The following is a 14874-nucleotide window of genomic DNA, read 5'->3' on the forward strand; positions in this document are numbered from 1 at the left end:
GGTGGTTCCTTTTCTTATTGTTGAATTCTAAGAGTTCTCTGTATATTTTGGGTAACAATCCTTTATCAGATACGTCTTTTGTGGGACTTCCCTGGTGGCTCAGTGGTTAAGAATCAGCCTGCCAATGCAGGGGACATGGGTTCGATCCCACATGCTGAGGAGCAACTAAACCTTTGCGCCACAACTACTGAGCCCGCGTGCTGCAGCTACTGAAGCCTGTGTGCCTAGAGCCCGTGCTCTGCAACAAGAGAAGCCAATCACAATGAGAGGCCCACACACCGCAATGAAGACCCAACGCAGCCCCCCAAAAATAATAAATTAATTTTTAAAAAATAAAAAATTTAAAATTTTTAAAAAGATATGTCTTTTGCAAATATTTTCTCCCAGTTTGTGGCTTGTTTATTCATTCTCTTCAAAGTGCTTTTGGCAGAGCAAAAGTTTTAAATTTTAAGTCCAGCTTATCAATTATTTCTTTCATGGACCCTGCCTTTTGTATTATATCTAAAAAGTCATTGACAACTGCCAGGTCATCTAGTTTTCTCTTACGTCATTTTCTAGGAGTTTTATAGTTTTGTGTTTACATTTAGGTCTGTGATCCACTTTCAGTTAATTTTTGTGAGGACTGTAAGCTCTGTGTCTAGATTATTTTTATTTTTTTGTATGTGGTTGTCCAATTGTTCCAGCACCATTTGTTGAAAAAAGTGTCTTTGCTCCATTGGGTTGCCTTTGCTCCTTGGTCAAAGATCAATTGACTATATTTATGTGAGTATTTCTGGGCTCTCTATTCTGTTCTAATGATCTATTTTTCTATTCTTTGCCAATACCACACTTTCTTGATTACTGTAGCTTTATAGTGAATCTTAATGTTGGGTAGTGTCAGTTATTCAACTTTGTTTTTCTTCAATAATGTGTTGGGTACTCTGGGCCTTTTGCCCCTCCATATACAAACCATTTTTTAACGGCTTTATGAAGATATAATTCACATACCATACAATTTACCCATTTAAAGTGTACAATTTAGTAGGTTTTGGTATATTACATTACTAATTGTTTTAAATTATGGTAAAACATTTATAACATACATTTTTCCATTTTAATAATTTTAAGTGTACAAGTCAGTGGCAGTAATTACATTCAAAATGTTGTGCAACCATCACCACTCTATATTTCCAAATCTTTTTCATCACTCCGAATAGAAATTTGCAACTACTAAGCAGTAACTCCCTAGTTTCTTAGGTTGGCCATGACAAAGTACCAAAAGCTAGATGGCTTAAAACAATAGCAATTTATTGTCTCACGGTTCTGGAGGATAGGAGTCTGAGGTCAAGGTGTCAGCAGGGTCATGCTCTCTCTGACGGCTCTAGTGGAGAATTCTTCCTTGCTTCCTCTAGCTTCTGGTGTTTGCTGGCAATCCTTGGAGTTCCTTGGCTTGTAGATCCATCACTCCAGTCACATGGCCATTCTCCCTGTGTCTTCACATCACCTTCCCTCTGTGTATGTCTGTCTCTGTGTCCAAAGGACACCAGTCATACTGGATCAGGGCCAGTTCTAAAATGACCTCATCTTAACCTTGTTAAATTTGCACAGACTCTATTTCCAAATAACATCACATTCTGAGGTACTGGGGGTTAGAACTTCAATGTATCTTTCGTAGGGGACACAATGCAGCCCATAATACTCCCCATTCCTCCCTTCCCCCAACCCCTGGCACTCTGTAATCTACTTTCTGTCTCTATGAATTTGCTTATCCTAGATAAGTGGAATACAATACTTGTCCTTTTGTGTCTGGTTTATTTCGCTTAGCATAATATTTTCAAGGTTCATCTATGTTGTAGCATGTATCAGAACTTCATTCCTTTTTATGGGTGAATAAATAGTCCATTGTATGGATATGCCACATTTTTTTTACCCATTCATGTGTTGATGGATACTTGGGTTGTTTCCATCTTTTGGCTACTATGAATAATGCTGCAATGAACATTAGTGTTCAAGCCCTGCTTCCTCTAAAGTATTTTGACAGTGCACCTATATCAAGTTTTTAAAATTGCCCATCAATCCCCATATGTGTCATTTACTTATAAATTATATACCTGTGCTATTATGTTATATATAATGTACATAATAAATATGCTTAAAAGTGAAAGGGTGAGACAAAGAGTAAATATGAATGAATCCAATATAAATGAAGTAAATATAAATAAGTGTTTCTTCCTGAATCCCGTTTTGGAGACAATGATGTACCACTCTTCCTGAAAGAATATATGTGATTGACAGACAGCCTTGCCTTAACCTCCTGGTTGTAGCTTTTGCAGGATCCCATATTTCTTTGACAATCTGATGAAAATTATGGGCACTCTCCAAAAAAACTTCCCTCAAATAAACATAGCATTTCCAATACAAGTTTGGGAGATCCATAGAAGCCCAGAAAGCCTCATTTAAGATTACTTGCCTTAATCTGAAGGACTGCTTCAGCAGTGGAATTTCAGATATCTGCATAAAGTGACATTTGAAGGTGGGGAGAAAGAGTTTGATTCACCTCTGTGGCCCTGTTTCTGAGTCTATGGGTTTTTTTAGGATAATCTGACATTGCTGAAGAGAACAAACAAAGCAAAATATATGGAGATTGGAATTGCATCCAATAATCAGAATGTGCTTCTGAACAGCCTAGAGAATAAAACAGAACTGCAGGTGATGAAGGTGGTGGTAGGAGTGGAAGGGGGGTTGTTGGGTGGAGGGTTGTGTATCCTGGCCCCTGAAGATGCCCATGGACTCCCACTGGGGTGATAGACAGTCTGGCTTAAAGTCGCCAAGCTGATGGGTGGGATAATGTCAGATTCCCACTAAGGGGAAAATCACAGAGAGTTTGCACTTGGGTTTCCTTTCTGCTTTGGACCTTGCAGTAGTAAGAAGCAAGCCATTTTCACATTTTCATTGTCATCTCATTTATTACCATTCGTATCAATTAGTGTCCAAACAGGAAAACAGAAACCATTCTAGGTGCTTTTAGCAGAAGGGGGTTTAATGCTGGGAATTGGTCACAAATGTCTTAGAAGGGAGGAGGTGATGCTCAGAGGCTAGGAAGCTGCTACCATCCCTGGGCTGGAACCCACAAACCCACACTTGGGGTTGAGTAGCTGGAAGTGTTGCCACTGGAACAGCTGCCACTGAGCAGCAAGCAGGGACCCTTCTTGCCCATTGATGCTAAGGAAGTGCCCACCCCAGGTGTCCACGCTGCTGCTGCCAATTCAGAAGTAAGCTGCGGAAGCAAGAAAACGCTGCTTCTCCCTCCCTCATGCCTTCCCATCTCTCACCAGTTCCTCCCATTCGCAGAACCTAACTGGAGTTTGGGAAATGTAGTTTGCTAGCTTCCAGCACTTGCAGAACACAGAAGGGAGGACATGAAGCTGGGAGCCAACAGACAGAGCACCAGCAAGTCACAGCAGCCACCGCAGACCCCACCAGAAACAGACCCATGTGGACCACTGAATTTTCTGTCTCCCCTCACCTGGGGTGCCCTCCTTGAAGACAGGGTGCTGTTTGTCCACCACACTTTCTCCAGCACCTGGAATGGGGTACCTGAGTCAGTGCTCCATAAAGCTGTTTTCCCTGACCATTTTATCCTCCCACGGAGAGAGAGTGAGTGTTCTCTGCTTTCAACGTATAAAGGAACCAAGGTCCGGAAAGTCATGACTTGCCCAAAGGGACCCAGCTGCCATGACCTGCCTGTCTGACAAGTCTCGGGAAGGCTTTGGGTGAGGACAGGGCTGACTTGGCAGCTGTCTGTGCCGCACTGCCTGCCATGCCTTCCGGTCTGGCTGTCCAGAGCAAGCTGTGATGTAGACGTCTCTTTCAGGTCTACAAGTGCTCTCAGAGCTGAAGCCAAGAAGGGCTGACTCAGCTGTGACCTCCTCAGGGCTGGGAACTTCCTCCTGCCCCAGGAAATAGGGCATCCTGGCACCTCTCTGCCAAAAGGGCCACGCTGGAAGTCAGGTAGGCTAGTCAATGGAGACAGGGGCTGGAAGAGGCAGTAGCGGGACCCTGCGCGGGACCCTCCCTCCTCTGTTCCCCAGCGTGGAGCTCTCCATCGCAGAGTCTCTACTATACTTAGAGTGACAAGATTTCCCAAACCAAAAATTGGTACGTGTGGTTAGACACATATGACTGTCTTTATGAGGAAAATGGGACAGAGTGTTAGAAATAGGGTCTATCTCAGGGTTTCTCAATCTTGGCACTCTTGACACTTGGGGGCCAGATGATTCTTTGTTGTGGGGCTGTCCTGGGTACTGTAGGATGTTTAGCAGCATCCCTGACCTCTACGCACTAGATGCCAGTAGCATCCCTCAAGTTGTGACAACTGAAAATGTCTCCAGACATTGCCAAGTATCCCCAGGGCAGGGTAGAGGGAAGCACTCCAGTTGAAAAGCAATGGTCAGAATTCCCTGGCAGTCCAGTGGTTAGGACTCCATGCTCTCACTGCCAAGGGCCCGGGTTCCATCCCTGGCCAGATAATAGGATTCTGTGCGGTGCAGCCAAAAAAAAAAAGCAATAATCTATCCCCAAAACTCAGGTTGTATCTCTACACTGGACATGGCCAGTGGCCAGGAGATGGTGCCCAGTCTGGCAGAAATATAGTCCTGCCCCTTGAGGAGAGAGGCACAATACTGGCCCTAGTCTGAAGGAAGAGACAGATCCTGACCTTGGGGAATTTCTGGACTAATGGGGGAGATTGGACAGCCCCTAGAGAAACAGGAAAACATGGTGGTTAAGAGCATTGAACTTTGGAGCCAGAATCCAGTATTCAAATCCTGGCTCCACCATTAATAGGATAAGTTACCTCTTTGAGCCTCAATTTCCTTATTTGTGTGATGGGGATAATGATGGCACCTATGTTGTAGAGTTCTATGAAATTATTTATTTATTATTTGTTTTTATGATCGACTTTATTTTTTAGAAAAGTTTTAGGTTTACAGAAAAATTGAGACGCTAGTACAGAGTTCCCATATATCTCATAGCCAGTTTTCTCTGTTATTAACATTTGTTATAATTAATGACCTAACACTGATACTTTTTATTATTAACTAAAGCCCATAGTTTATTCAGATTTCCTTAGTTTTACCTAAGGTCTTTTTTCTGTTCCAGGATCCCATCTGGGACAGCTCATTATATTTTGTTGTCATGGCTCCTTAGGCTCTTCTTGGCTGTAATGGTTTTTCAGACTTTTCTTTTTTTTATAAATTTATTTATTTCTGGCTGTGTTGGGTCTTCGTTGCTGCGCGCGGACTTTCTCTAGCTGCGGTGAGTGGGGGCTACTCTTCATTGCGGTTTGCAGGCTTCTCATTGCGGTGGCTTCTCTTGTGGAGCACGGACTTTAGGTGCGCGGGCTTCAGTAGTTGTGGCTCGCGGGCTCCAGAGCGCAGGCTCAGTAGCTGTGGCGCACGGGCTTAGTTGTTCTGCAGCATGTGGGATCTTCCCAGAACAGGTCTCGAACCCATGTCCCCTGCATTGGCAGGCGGATTCTTAACCACTGTGCCACCAGGGAAGCCCTCAGACTTTTCTTGCTTGTGATGACCTTGACAGTTTTGAGGAGTACTAGTTAGGTATATTGCAGGATGCCCTTTTACTGGAATTTGTCTGACTTTTTCCTCATGATTGGACTGGGATTATAGATTTGAGGAGGAGAAGGTCACAGGGGTAAAGCACCCTTCTCATCGTGTTGTCTCAATGCTACATCCTATCAACGTGACTTATGACTGTGGATGTTGACCTTGATCACCTGGCTGAGGTGTTTGTCAGGTGTCAGGTTTCTCTGCTGTGAAGTTACTCCCTCTCTCCTGGCTGTGCTCTTGGGAAGGAAGTGGCTGTGCACAGTCCACGCTTAGGGAGTGGGGAACCTCATAAGGAATTTGTGAAGACTGAATTACTGCAGAAATATATGCTCCTTAGAACAGTGCCTGGCATGTGGTAACCCTTCCAAACGATTTGCTGTTATGATGACGATAGGGAGACCCTCTGAAGAGGAGATTGGACGGTCGCCACACAGAAAACATACTCAGGGCAACTTGTAAGACGGTATACAGTGTTAGGCAGAATAATGACCTCCCTGACAAAGATGTGCCAGGAATTTATGAATACGTTGCCTTACATAGCAAAAGGGATTTTGCAGATGTGATTAAAGGTATGGACCTTGAGATGGGGAGATTACTCTGGATTATCCAGGGGAGCCAATCTAATCACATAAATCCTTAAAAGTGGAGAAGCTTTCCTGGCTAAAAGTACAGAGAGAAGGGCTTCCCTGCTGGCGCAGTGGTTGAGAATCCGCCTGCCAATGCAGGGGACATGGGTTCGAGCCCTGGTCCGGGAGGATCCCACATGCTGCGGAGCAACTAAGCCCATGTGCCACAACTGCTGAGCCTGTGCTCTGGAGCCCACGAGCCACAACTACTGAGCCAGCGTGCTGCAACTACTGAGGCCCGTGTGCCTGGAGCCCGTGCTCCACAACCAGGGGGGCCACCGCAATGAGAAGCCCACGCACCACGGCGGGGAGTAGCCCCCGCTCGCCACAAATGGAGAGGGCCCGTGTGCAGCCACGAAGTCCCAACACAATCAAAAATAAATAAATAAATTTATAAAAAAATAAAAGTACAGAGAGAAGGTATACAAAGTCAGTGGCTTTCGACATGGATGGCAGAGGGTCAGAGAGATGGCAGCATAAGCACTTGACCTACTGTTGCCAGTTTTGAAGACGGAGGGAAGGGCCTCAGGCCCCAGGAAGGCACGCAGCCCTGCTAACGCCTGGAGTTTAGCCCCATGAGACCCGTGTTGGACCTCCTATCTACAGAACCATGAGGTGATACACCTGCGGTATTTAAAGCTGCTGACGTTGGTCAAGGCAGCGATAGGAAACTAATACGTGTACCGACAAGCATGGGGTTGGAAGTGGAAATATAGTCCTCAAGCAGAAATTGCTACTTACTAACTGCAAATGAATCAGCTTGCCAGCCCTCTTGCCCTGCGAACTCAGTTCTTCCAGAACAATAACAACAACCACCAAAAAAACATTGGTGCTGATGCTGCCATTTCTTGGGGGCCAGCTGCGCCCTAGGCACTCTGCTGGGGCTTTTAGAACACTGTATCGTTTAATCTTCACACGACACCATACTGTCTCCAAATTTACAGAACAGACAGAGGGAAGGATCTTCTGCCCTTCTTCATTCCTGAGTCAGCTCCCTGCTAATAATTAACTCTTTACAAGTTGGAAGTGGATTTTCAGTAAGTCAAAGTCCCTTTAAATCCAAGGGGTCAGTTAGAGGAGATGTGTTTGCTATCTTACAGGCCTTGGTCCAGGGCTGCCTAAAAATTAGTCCTGGTAGATTTATCAGACATTGCCAGAGCGTCTGGAATATCCTGCAAGCATTCATTCATTCATTCAATAAGCATCCATTAAGCACCAACTATCCCCTGCCCTCAAGAAGCTCCAACCCTATGAGGGAGAGTGGGGCTTGGACTGGCATAATTGTAACCTGGGCAGAGTAGGACTGTGGCCTTCAGAAAGCATGTCATAAGTATTTAACTGGGGAGGAGGCACCAGGATGTGGGAATCCAGGAAGGCTGCAAGGAGGTGGCACGTTTAAGTTGGGTCTTGAAGAATAGGTAGGCTTCACTAAGCAGAGATGATGCCAGTGGCATTCCAGGTAGGACAAAGGGCACCAGCAAAGACATAGAGGAAGAGAAGTGGAGGCTATGGGTTAGATCATTTACTCCTCACAGGGTGCCCATGCAGTAGGTACTATTATTATCCCCACTTTGCAGAAGAATAAACTGAGGTAGAGAGCAGTTAAATGACTTGCCCTGGAACACACCGAGCTTACAAGTGGTGAGAGGGGTGTTTGCAGCCCGGCAGTCTGACTCCAGAGCTCCTGTTTTTGGTCTTTTCATCACATCCTCTGGGGAAATGCAAGCTTAGCAGGGTGAGTTTAGACGCTCATGGGCGAGAATGAGTGAGCTTCATTTATCCATTCCCTTTGTCATTCAACAAACATGGATGGAGCACCCACTGGGTGCCAGCTCTGGGCTAGGGGAAACAAGGGGACTCGAGGAACTCCCATCTGGAGGAGAAGGCAGACATGCAGATGCTGAATTCCCTCGCTGCACAGTGAACGCCCTGAGAGATGGGCAGAGGAGGGAGTGTGGAGGCCAAAGACCGGCTCCTGGGAAACCTTTTCCAGAAGGATGGGAGATGGAGCAAAGTCAGCGAAGGAGACAGGGCAAAGTGGTCAGAGAGCTTGCAGGAGAGTCAAGGGGGCAAAATCAAGCCCACCCCTGACATTTGCAGGGCCTGGGAAATGCAAATGGCTCCTGGCTCCCAGCCTGCCCCTCCCCCTTTCTTTTCACACTTTTAGCTTGTCCTGCAGAGTGAGGGTCTCCTATTAATGGAATGCATGCACATTCCAACCATAAACCCCAGCTCCGTCCGTGCTCTCCACCTGCAAACAGCTGCCTGTAATTGCCCCTCAGGCCCTGGGCACACGCACCCGTCATGCTTCACCCTCAAGAGGACAAACCAAGGCAGGAAGCCCTTGCAGGCTCTGGAAGTGGGCCTTGAGCTGTTTGGGCAAAGATGTCCAAATATTGGGTACGTGGAGCGTGGCCTAGAAGACAAGTCACGTGCTCCGGGGGTTGGGGGGGGCATGCTCTTTGGCCTCATGAACTCCTTGTTCTGTCAAGGACTCTGGTTGTCTGGGTCTCAAGGTCATTTTGCAGACAATTATGGAAGCCCTAAGAAGAGGTTTCCTCCGATGTCACATTCTCCAGGGAGGTTGAGTGAACAGGATTAAGAAAAGGCCACTGCCCGAGAAGGTGGCCCTGGGCTTGGTGAGAGCGGAGTCCGTGCAGGGCAGGGTGTGCAGAGATGTGGGGTGAGTGTGAGGTGAGGGATGGGAGGCAGAGAGCACAGAGCTCTCTTTCAAGAAATTTGGCAGAGAAAGGAAATAAAGCCGGAGGAAGGGAGCGTGAGGGGGAGGGAGGCCAGAGGGAACGTTTGTGTTCCTTGGTGTTTAGAAGGCAGTAGACAGGAATATGTTTTAGTCGGAGGGAAAAGAGTCTGTGGAAAGAGAGAGAGGCTGAGAAATCAGGAGAAAATATGTCCAGAAAGGATCTTTTTAACTCATCAGACAGGGGATGTGATGGCCTTAAAAAAAAAAAAGGAAGGATTCCTCTTTCTCTGAGTGAAGACAGTGGGAGGAGATTGAGAGATTGAGGGAGCCCTAGTTGGGGGGTCTGGATTGTCCCTGAAATAATCCACATTTATCAAACATCCATTCACTATGTGTCAGGCACTGTTTTAGGGGTGCTAAGCGTGTAAGATCTTACCCATGTCTCATGACAGTCCTTAGAGTCAATACAATTATTGTCCCCTCCATCTGACCGTAATGAAAATGGGGGCACCAAGAGGACTAGTAACTGGCCCAAAGTAACACATCTAGTTACTAGTGATCTCAGACTTAGGCAAAGGGGCCTCCGACCTGGGATCTGCAGTTTAGAAGGCTCTGCATGTCACAGCCACATGGGAAAAGAAATTTACTAACAGAATGAGACTTCAGCTTCTGGCCATAATGAAGTGACAGGGGCTAGGTTTACTCTCCTGCCTTAAAAAACTAGGACTCCAGACAAAATAGCTGAAAAAATGATTTTCAGACTTTGGACAAAGGCAACACGGGACTGGTCCCTGGGGAGAGGGAAACAAATGAGGTGAGCCCTGTAATTACCCCAGCTCCCCGCCTCCGGCAGTTTCCAGGCTTCAGCGCAGGGAGGAGGGAATGCAAACAGAGCTTGGATGTCTTGCTGATTGAGAAGACAGATTTAGAAAGGTGCTAGAAATTCACAGGCCAGAGTCCCAGGGAAGTGGAGCTGAACATATATCCAGAGATCAGCAAAGGTGCCTCCTTGAGTCTGGCTGAGCACTGATTTGCACACACATGAAAGGAAAGGCTCGGGAAAGAGCCACTGAAGGCAGAGCAATGCCTGGAGCTCACACAGGGCAGGGATTAGTTTGTGTTCCCATCAGGCAGAGTGGAAAGACCTCATAATACACGGGGTATTGAGTATAGTCCTCAGAAGCATATCCCCTTAGCAAAGGTCTAAGTTAACCTTCAACTAACAGCTACTCTGTATCTGCCCTAAAAATCTTAAAAGCAAGCCTCAAAAGTATACATCTTACTTCAAGTATGTTAGCTATGTGCCAGAACAAAGTCCAACACTGCTTAAAGGAATGCAACAAACTCCTACACCAAACAATGGAAAATTCACAATGTCTAACATCTAATCAAACTTCAGACCAATGGCCCTCACGAACGTAGATGCAAAAATTCTAAACAAAATTTTAGCAAATCAAATCCAACAATATATAAAAAGGATAATACATCCTGACAAAGTGGGGTTTATCTCAGGAATGCAAAGTTGGTTTAATGTTTGAAAACCAATCAGTTGAATTCACCATATTAACAAATGAAAAAAGGGAAACCGTAGGATCATTTTAATAGATGTAGAAAAACTGTTTGACAAAATCCAACATCCAGTCCTGTTAAAAACTTTCAGAAGACTGGGAATAGAAGGAAAGTTCCTCAGTGTGATAAAGAACATCTAGAGGGCTTCCCTGGTGGCGCAGTGGTTGAGAATCTGCCTGCTAATGCAGGGGACACAGGTTCGAGCCCTGGTCTGGGAAGATCCCACATGCCGCGGAGCAACTAAGCCCGTGAGCCACAACTACTGAGCCTGCGCATCTGGAGCTTGTGCTCCGCAACAAGAGAGGCCGCAATAGTGAGAGGCCCGCGCACCGTGATGAAGAGCGGCCCCCGCTTGCCGCAACTAGAGGAAGCCCTCGCACAGAAACGAAGACCCAACACAGCCAAATAAATAAATAAATAAATAAATAATAATTAAAGGTGCTAATAATTTTAAAAATAAATAAAAAGAACATCTAGAAACAGGGAATTCCCTGGTGGTCCAGTGGTTAGGACTTGATGCTTTCACTGCCATGGCCCTGGGTTCAATCCCTGGTTGGGGAACTAAGATCCCACAAGATGTGCAGAGTGGCAAAAGAAAAAAAAAAAATCTAGAAACAAACAAACAAACAACAACAACAAAAGGACATGCTAACAAGTAGAAAGGTATGACCCACAATCAGGAGAAAAATCAATCAGTAGAAACAGATTTAGAAATGAAGAGATGAAATAATTAGCAGAGGAAGACACTGAGATAATATAATTGTGCCTCACTCATAAGTCTCATGTATTCAAGAAGGTAGAGAAACATATGAACATGATCAGGAGAGAAACAGAAGTTATAAAAAATATCCAATTGTAATGTCCAGAAGTGAAAAATATAATATCTTAAATAAAAAAATACACTGAATGTGATTAAGAACAGATTAGACACTGTAGAAGAAATGATCAGTGAATATGCAGATACAGCAATAAAAAACATCCAAAATGAAGCCCAGAGACAAAAAGAAGAGGGGGAAAAAAACATAAATAGAACATCAGTGACATTTGAGATACTACCAAGTCATCTAACATATGAGAAATTGGAGACCCTGATTGGGGCAGGGAAATAAAAAATATATATTTCTCCAAAGGAGAAATAATGATAAAAAAATTTTTAGGTTTGATGAAAACTAAAAACAACAGAGCCAAGTGGCTCAATGAACCCAGGCAGAAGAAACATAAAGAAAACCACATAAGAACACATCATAATCAGATTGCTGAAAACCAGTAAGAAAGGGAAAACTGTACAAGCAGCCAGAGGGAAAAGAACACATCTCAGACAGAGGAACAAAGAAAAACAGTGATAGCATATCTCTCGTGAGAAACTGTGTGAGCCATAGGACAATGGAGAGACATCCTTAAAGTACTAAAAAAAAAAAAAAAAAGGAAAGAAAAGAAAGAAACCATCAACCTAGAATTCTATACTTAGTAAAAATATCTTTCAAAATGAAGGCAACCTACCTAGACTTTCTCAGACCTAGAAAAACTGGGATCTGGAATAGTCAAAGCAAATTTGAAAAGAAGTAGAAAGTAGGAAGACTTATACTGATTTCAAGACTTACTATAAAATTACACAAAATTCAGTGACTTTTATAATTTTCTGTCTGTCATCGTAGAAAAAGCATAGCTCTGTGTACACACTCTTACACGTTTTTGGTTTTAAGGAAGATATATTTGTCAACCTAGGAAGCTGGAACTTTTTTTACGTGATGGTTTGTTAGCTTTATTTGCAGCTTTTAACTCTCAAGATATGGAATTGGGGAGTCTCCTCTGCACTCTTGCCCTGGGCTGCAAACATGAAAGGTGGGGCTGTGTCTAGTAGGTGATAGACCCTAGACCTCACCAAAGTGGTCTGACCCCAAGTGCTCCCCACTGCACCACATTGCCTGCTAGTAGAGAACGGGGAGAGTATTGGGGAAGAGTAAAGCACAACTGTATAGCACAGGGAACTCTACTCAATACTCTGTAAAGACCAAGTGGGAAAAGAATCTAAAAAAAGAGTAGATATATGTATATGTATAACTGATTCACTTTGCTGTACAGCAGAAAGTAACACAACATTGTAAATCAACTATACTCCAATAAATTTAATTTAAAAAATAAATAAAATAATGGGACTTCCCTGGTGGTCCAGTGGTTGAGACTCCGCACTTCCACTGCAGGGGACATGGGTTCGATCCCTGGCTGGGGAACTGGGATCCCACGTGCCGTGGGACACGGCCAAAAGAAACAAAAAATTAAAATAAATAAATAAACAAAATACTGTATTCAAAAAAAATAAATAAATCGATTCCCACTATATTTCAATAGGGGGGAAAAAAGAATAAAGCACAGAGGAGTTTCTGGAAGAGGCCTGTAAACATGCCAAGGAATGTCTGTGGGAGTGGAATTTAATGTACAGGAGGAAAGTTTAATGGGTGAAGGAGGTAAGGGCGGTGGGGATGCTGAGGCTTTTCTTCTGGGGACAACAGACTCACTGGAAGTAGGGTTATCAGGAGAGAGCTTGTAACCTGGAGCTGGGAAGCCCTTGGGTTCTGACCCCTCTGTTGAGATGATTCTCCTTACTTCAGCCAATGTTCTATTACCCTCAGGAGTGGAAAGCCAGTTCACTTGACAATTGTAAAGATAAATGCATGAGGGCTTCCCTGGTGGCGCAGTGGTTGGGAATCCGCCTGCCAATGCAGGGGGCACGGGTTTGAGCCCTGGTCCGGGGAGATCCCACATGCTGCGGAACAACTAAGCCCATGCGCCATAACTACTAAGCCTGCACTCTAGAGCCGTGAGCCACAACTACTGAGCCCACGTGCCGCAACTACTGAAGCCCACACGCCACAGCTACTGAAGCCCACATGCCTAGAGTCCATGCTCCGCAACAAGAGGAGCCACCACAATGAGAAGCCTGTGCACTGCAACGAAGAGAAGTCGCCGCTCCCAGCAACGAAGACCCAACGCAGCCAAAAATAAATAAATAAATAAATAAATTTAAATAAATAAATAAATGCATGAGAAACAAAGCAACATACTATGTTCTGGCAAGATACTTTGCCTGCCGGATACCACTAATGCTGGGCCAGCAATAGCTAGTGGTAAAGTATGTTAGACACAGGCTAGCACTAAGCCAACATCTTTCTCTTTGATGGTATCAAAAGTATTAAAAAAGACTCAAAGTGCAAAGTTACTTTTTAAAATATATTTTGATTAATTAATTTAATTTATTTATTTTTGGCTGTGTTTATTTATTTTATTTTGGCTGTGTGTGTGGGCTTTCTCTAGTTGCAGTGAGTGGGGGCTACTCTTTGTTGTGGTGCGTGGGCTTCTCGTTGCGGTGGCTTCTCTTGTTGCAGAGCATGGGCTCTAGGCGCGTGGGCTTCAGTAGTTGTGGCGCTCGGGCTTCAGTAGTTGTGGCACACAGGCTTAGTTGCTCTGTGGCATGTGGGATTTTCCCGGACTAGGGATTGAACCTGTGTCCCTCGCATTGGCAGGCGGATTCTTAACCACTGCGCCACCAGGGAATTCCCAAGCAAAGTTACTTTTTGCAAATCATCTCTGGGACACCAGTGATACAGCCCGCATCGTCTGGGAAACATTGCTCTGGGCCAGACTCCTGAGGGTGCAAAGCCGAGTGGTCAAGCCAGACTTCCCCATCTACCACTGACCTAACGTTATGTGCTGGTACCTTGTCTCCAAAGACAGCCCCCAACAATCTCTCCCATCTCTGTGCCATGTCGCTCCTCCTACAAGGAGACAGAGGCTATCTCCACTCCCAGAGAGTCTGAGCTCGCCTTGGGACTCACCTTGAAGAATAGAATGCACCAGAAGTGAAGTGTGCCAGTTCTAGCCCAGGCATTAACTGACGGCTTCTGCCTGGACTCCTTGGGGCCCTGGGCTGCCATGCGAGAAGCCCACTTTGCTGGAGAAGGAGGTCCAGCCACCACAGTTGAACTTCCAGCTGAATGTAACCAAATGAGTACCCCACTGCCACCACAAGGAGCACAGGTACTGCCCAGCTGAGCCCCCAGAATCATGAGAAGTAAATAGCTGTTCTTTTAAGTCACTATGTTTTGGAGCAGTTTTTACACAACAGTGGGCAACTGACCATATGCCAAGCACCGTCAACAGCCTTACACATGTTATTTGTTTAATGCTTACAACATCCCTGGGAGAAATGTTACCTTTCTCTCCATTTTACAGATGGGAAAACCCAGGCTCAGAAGGTTGACATCACCATGCCCTCAGTCTCACAACTAGAAAGTGCTGGAGTGTAGACTGGACCTAGTCTGTCCAACTCCAAGAGGGCAGGACAAGGGGCTGGCTGGGAGACCAGGGGAGAACC

This window comes from Eubalaena glacialis, chromosome 7, assembly GCF_028564815.1.
Source record: "Eubalaena glacialis isolate mEubGla1 chromosome 7, mEubGla1.1.hap2.+ XY, whole genome shotgun sequence".
Taxonomy (NCBI): Eukaryota; Metazoa; Chordata; class Mammalia; order Artiodactyla; family Balaenidae; genus Eubalaena; species Eubalaena glacialis.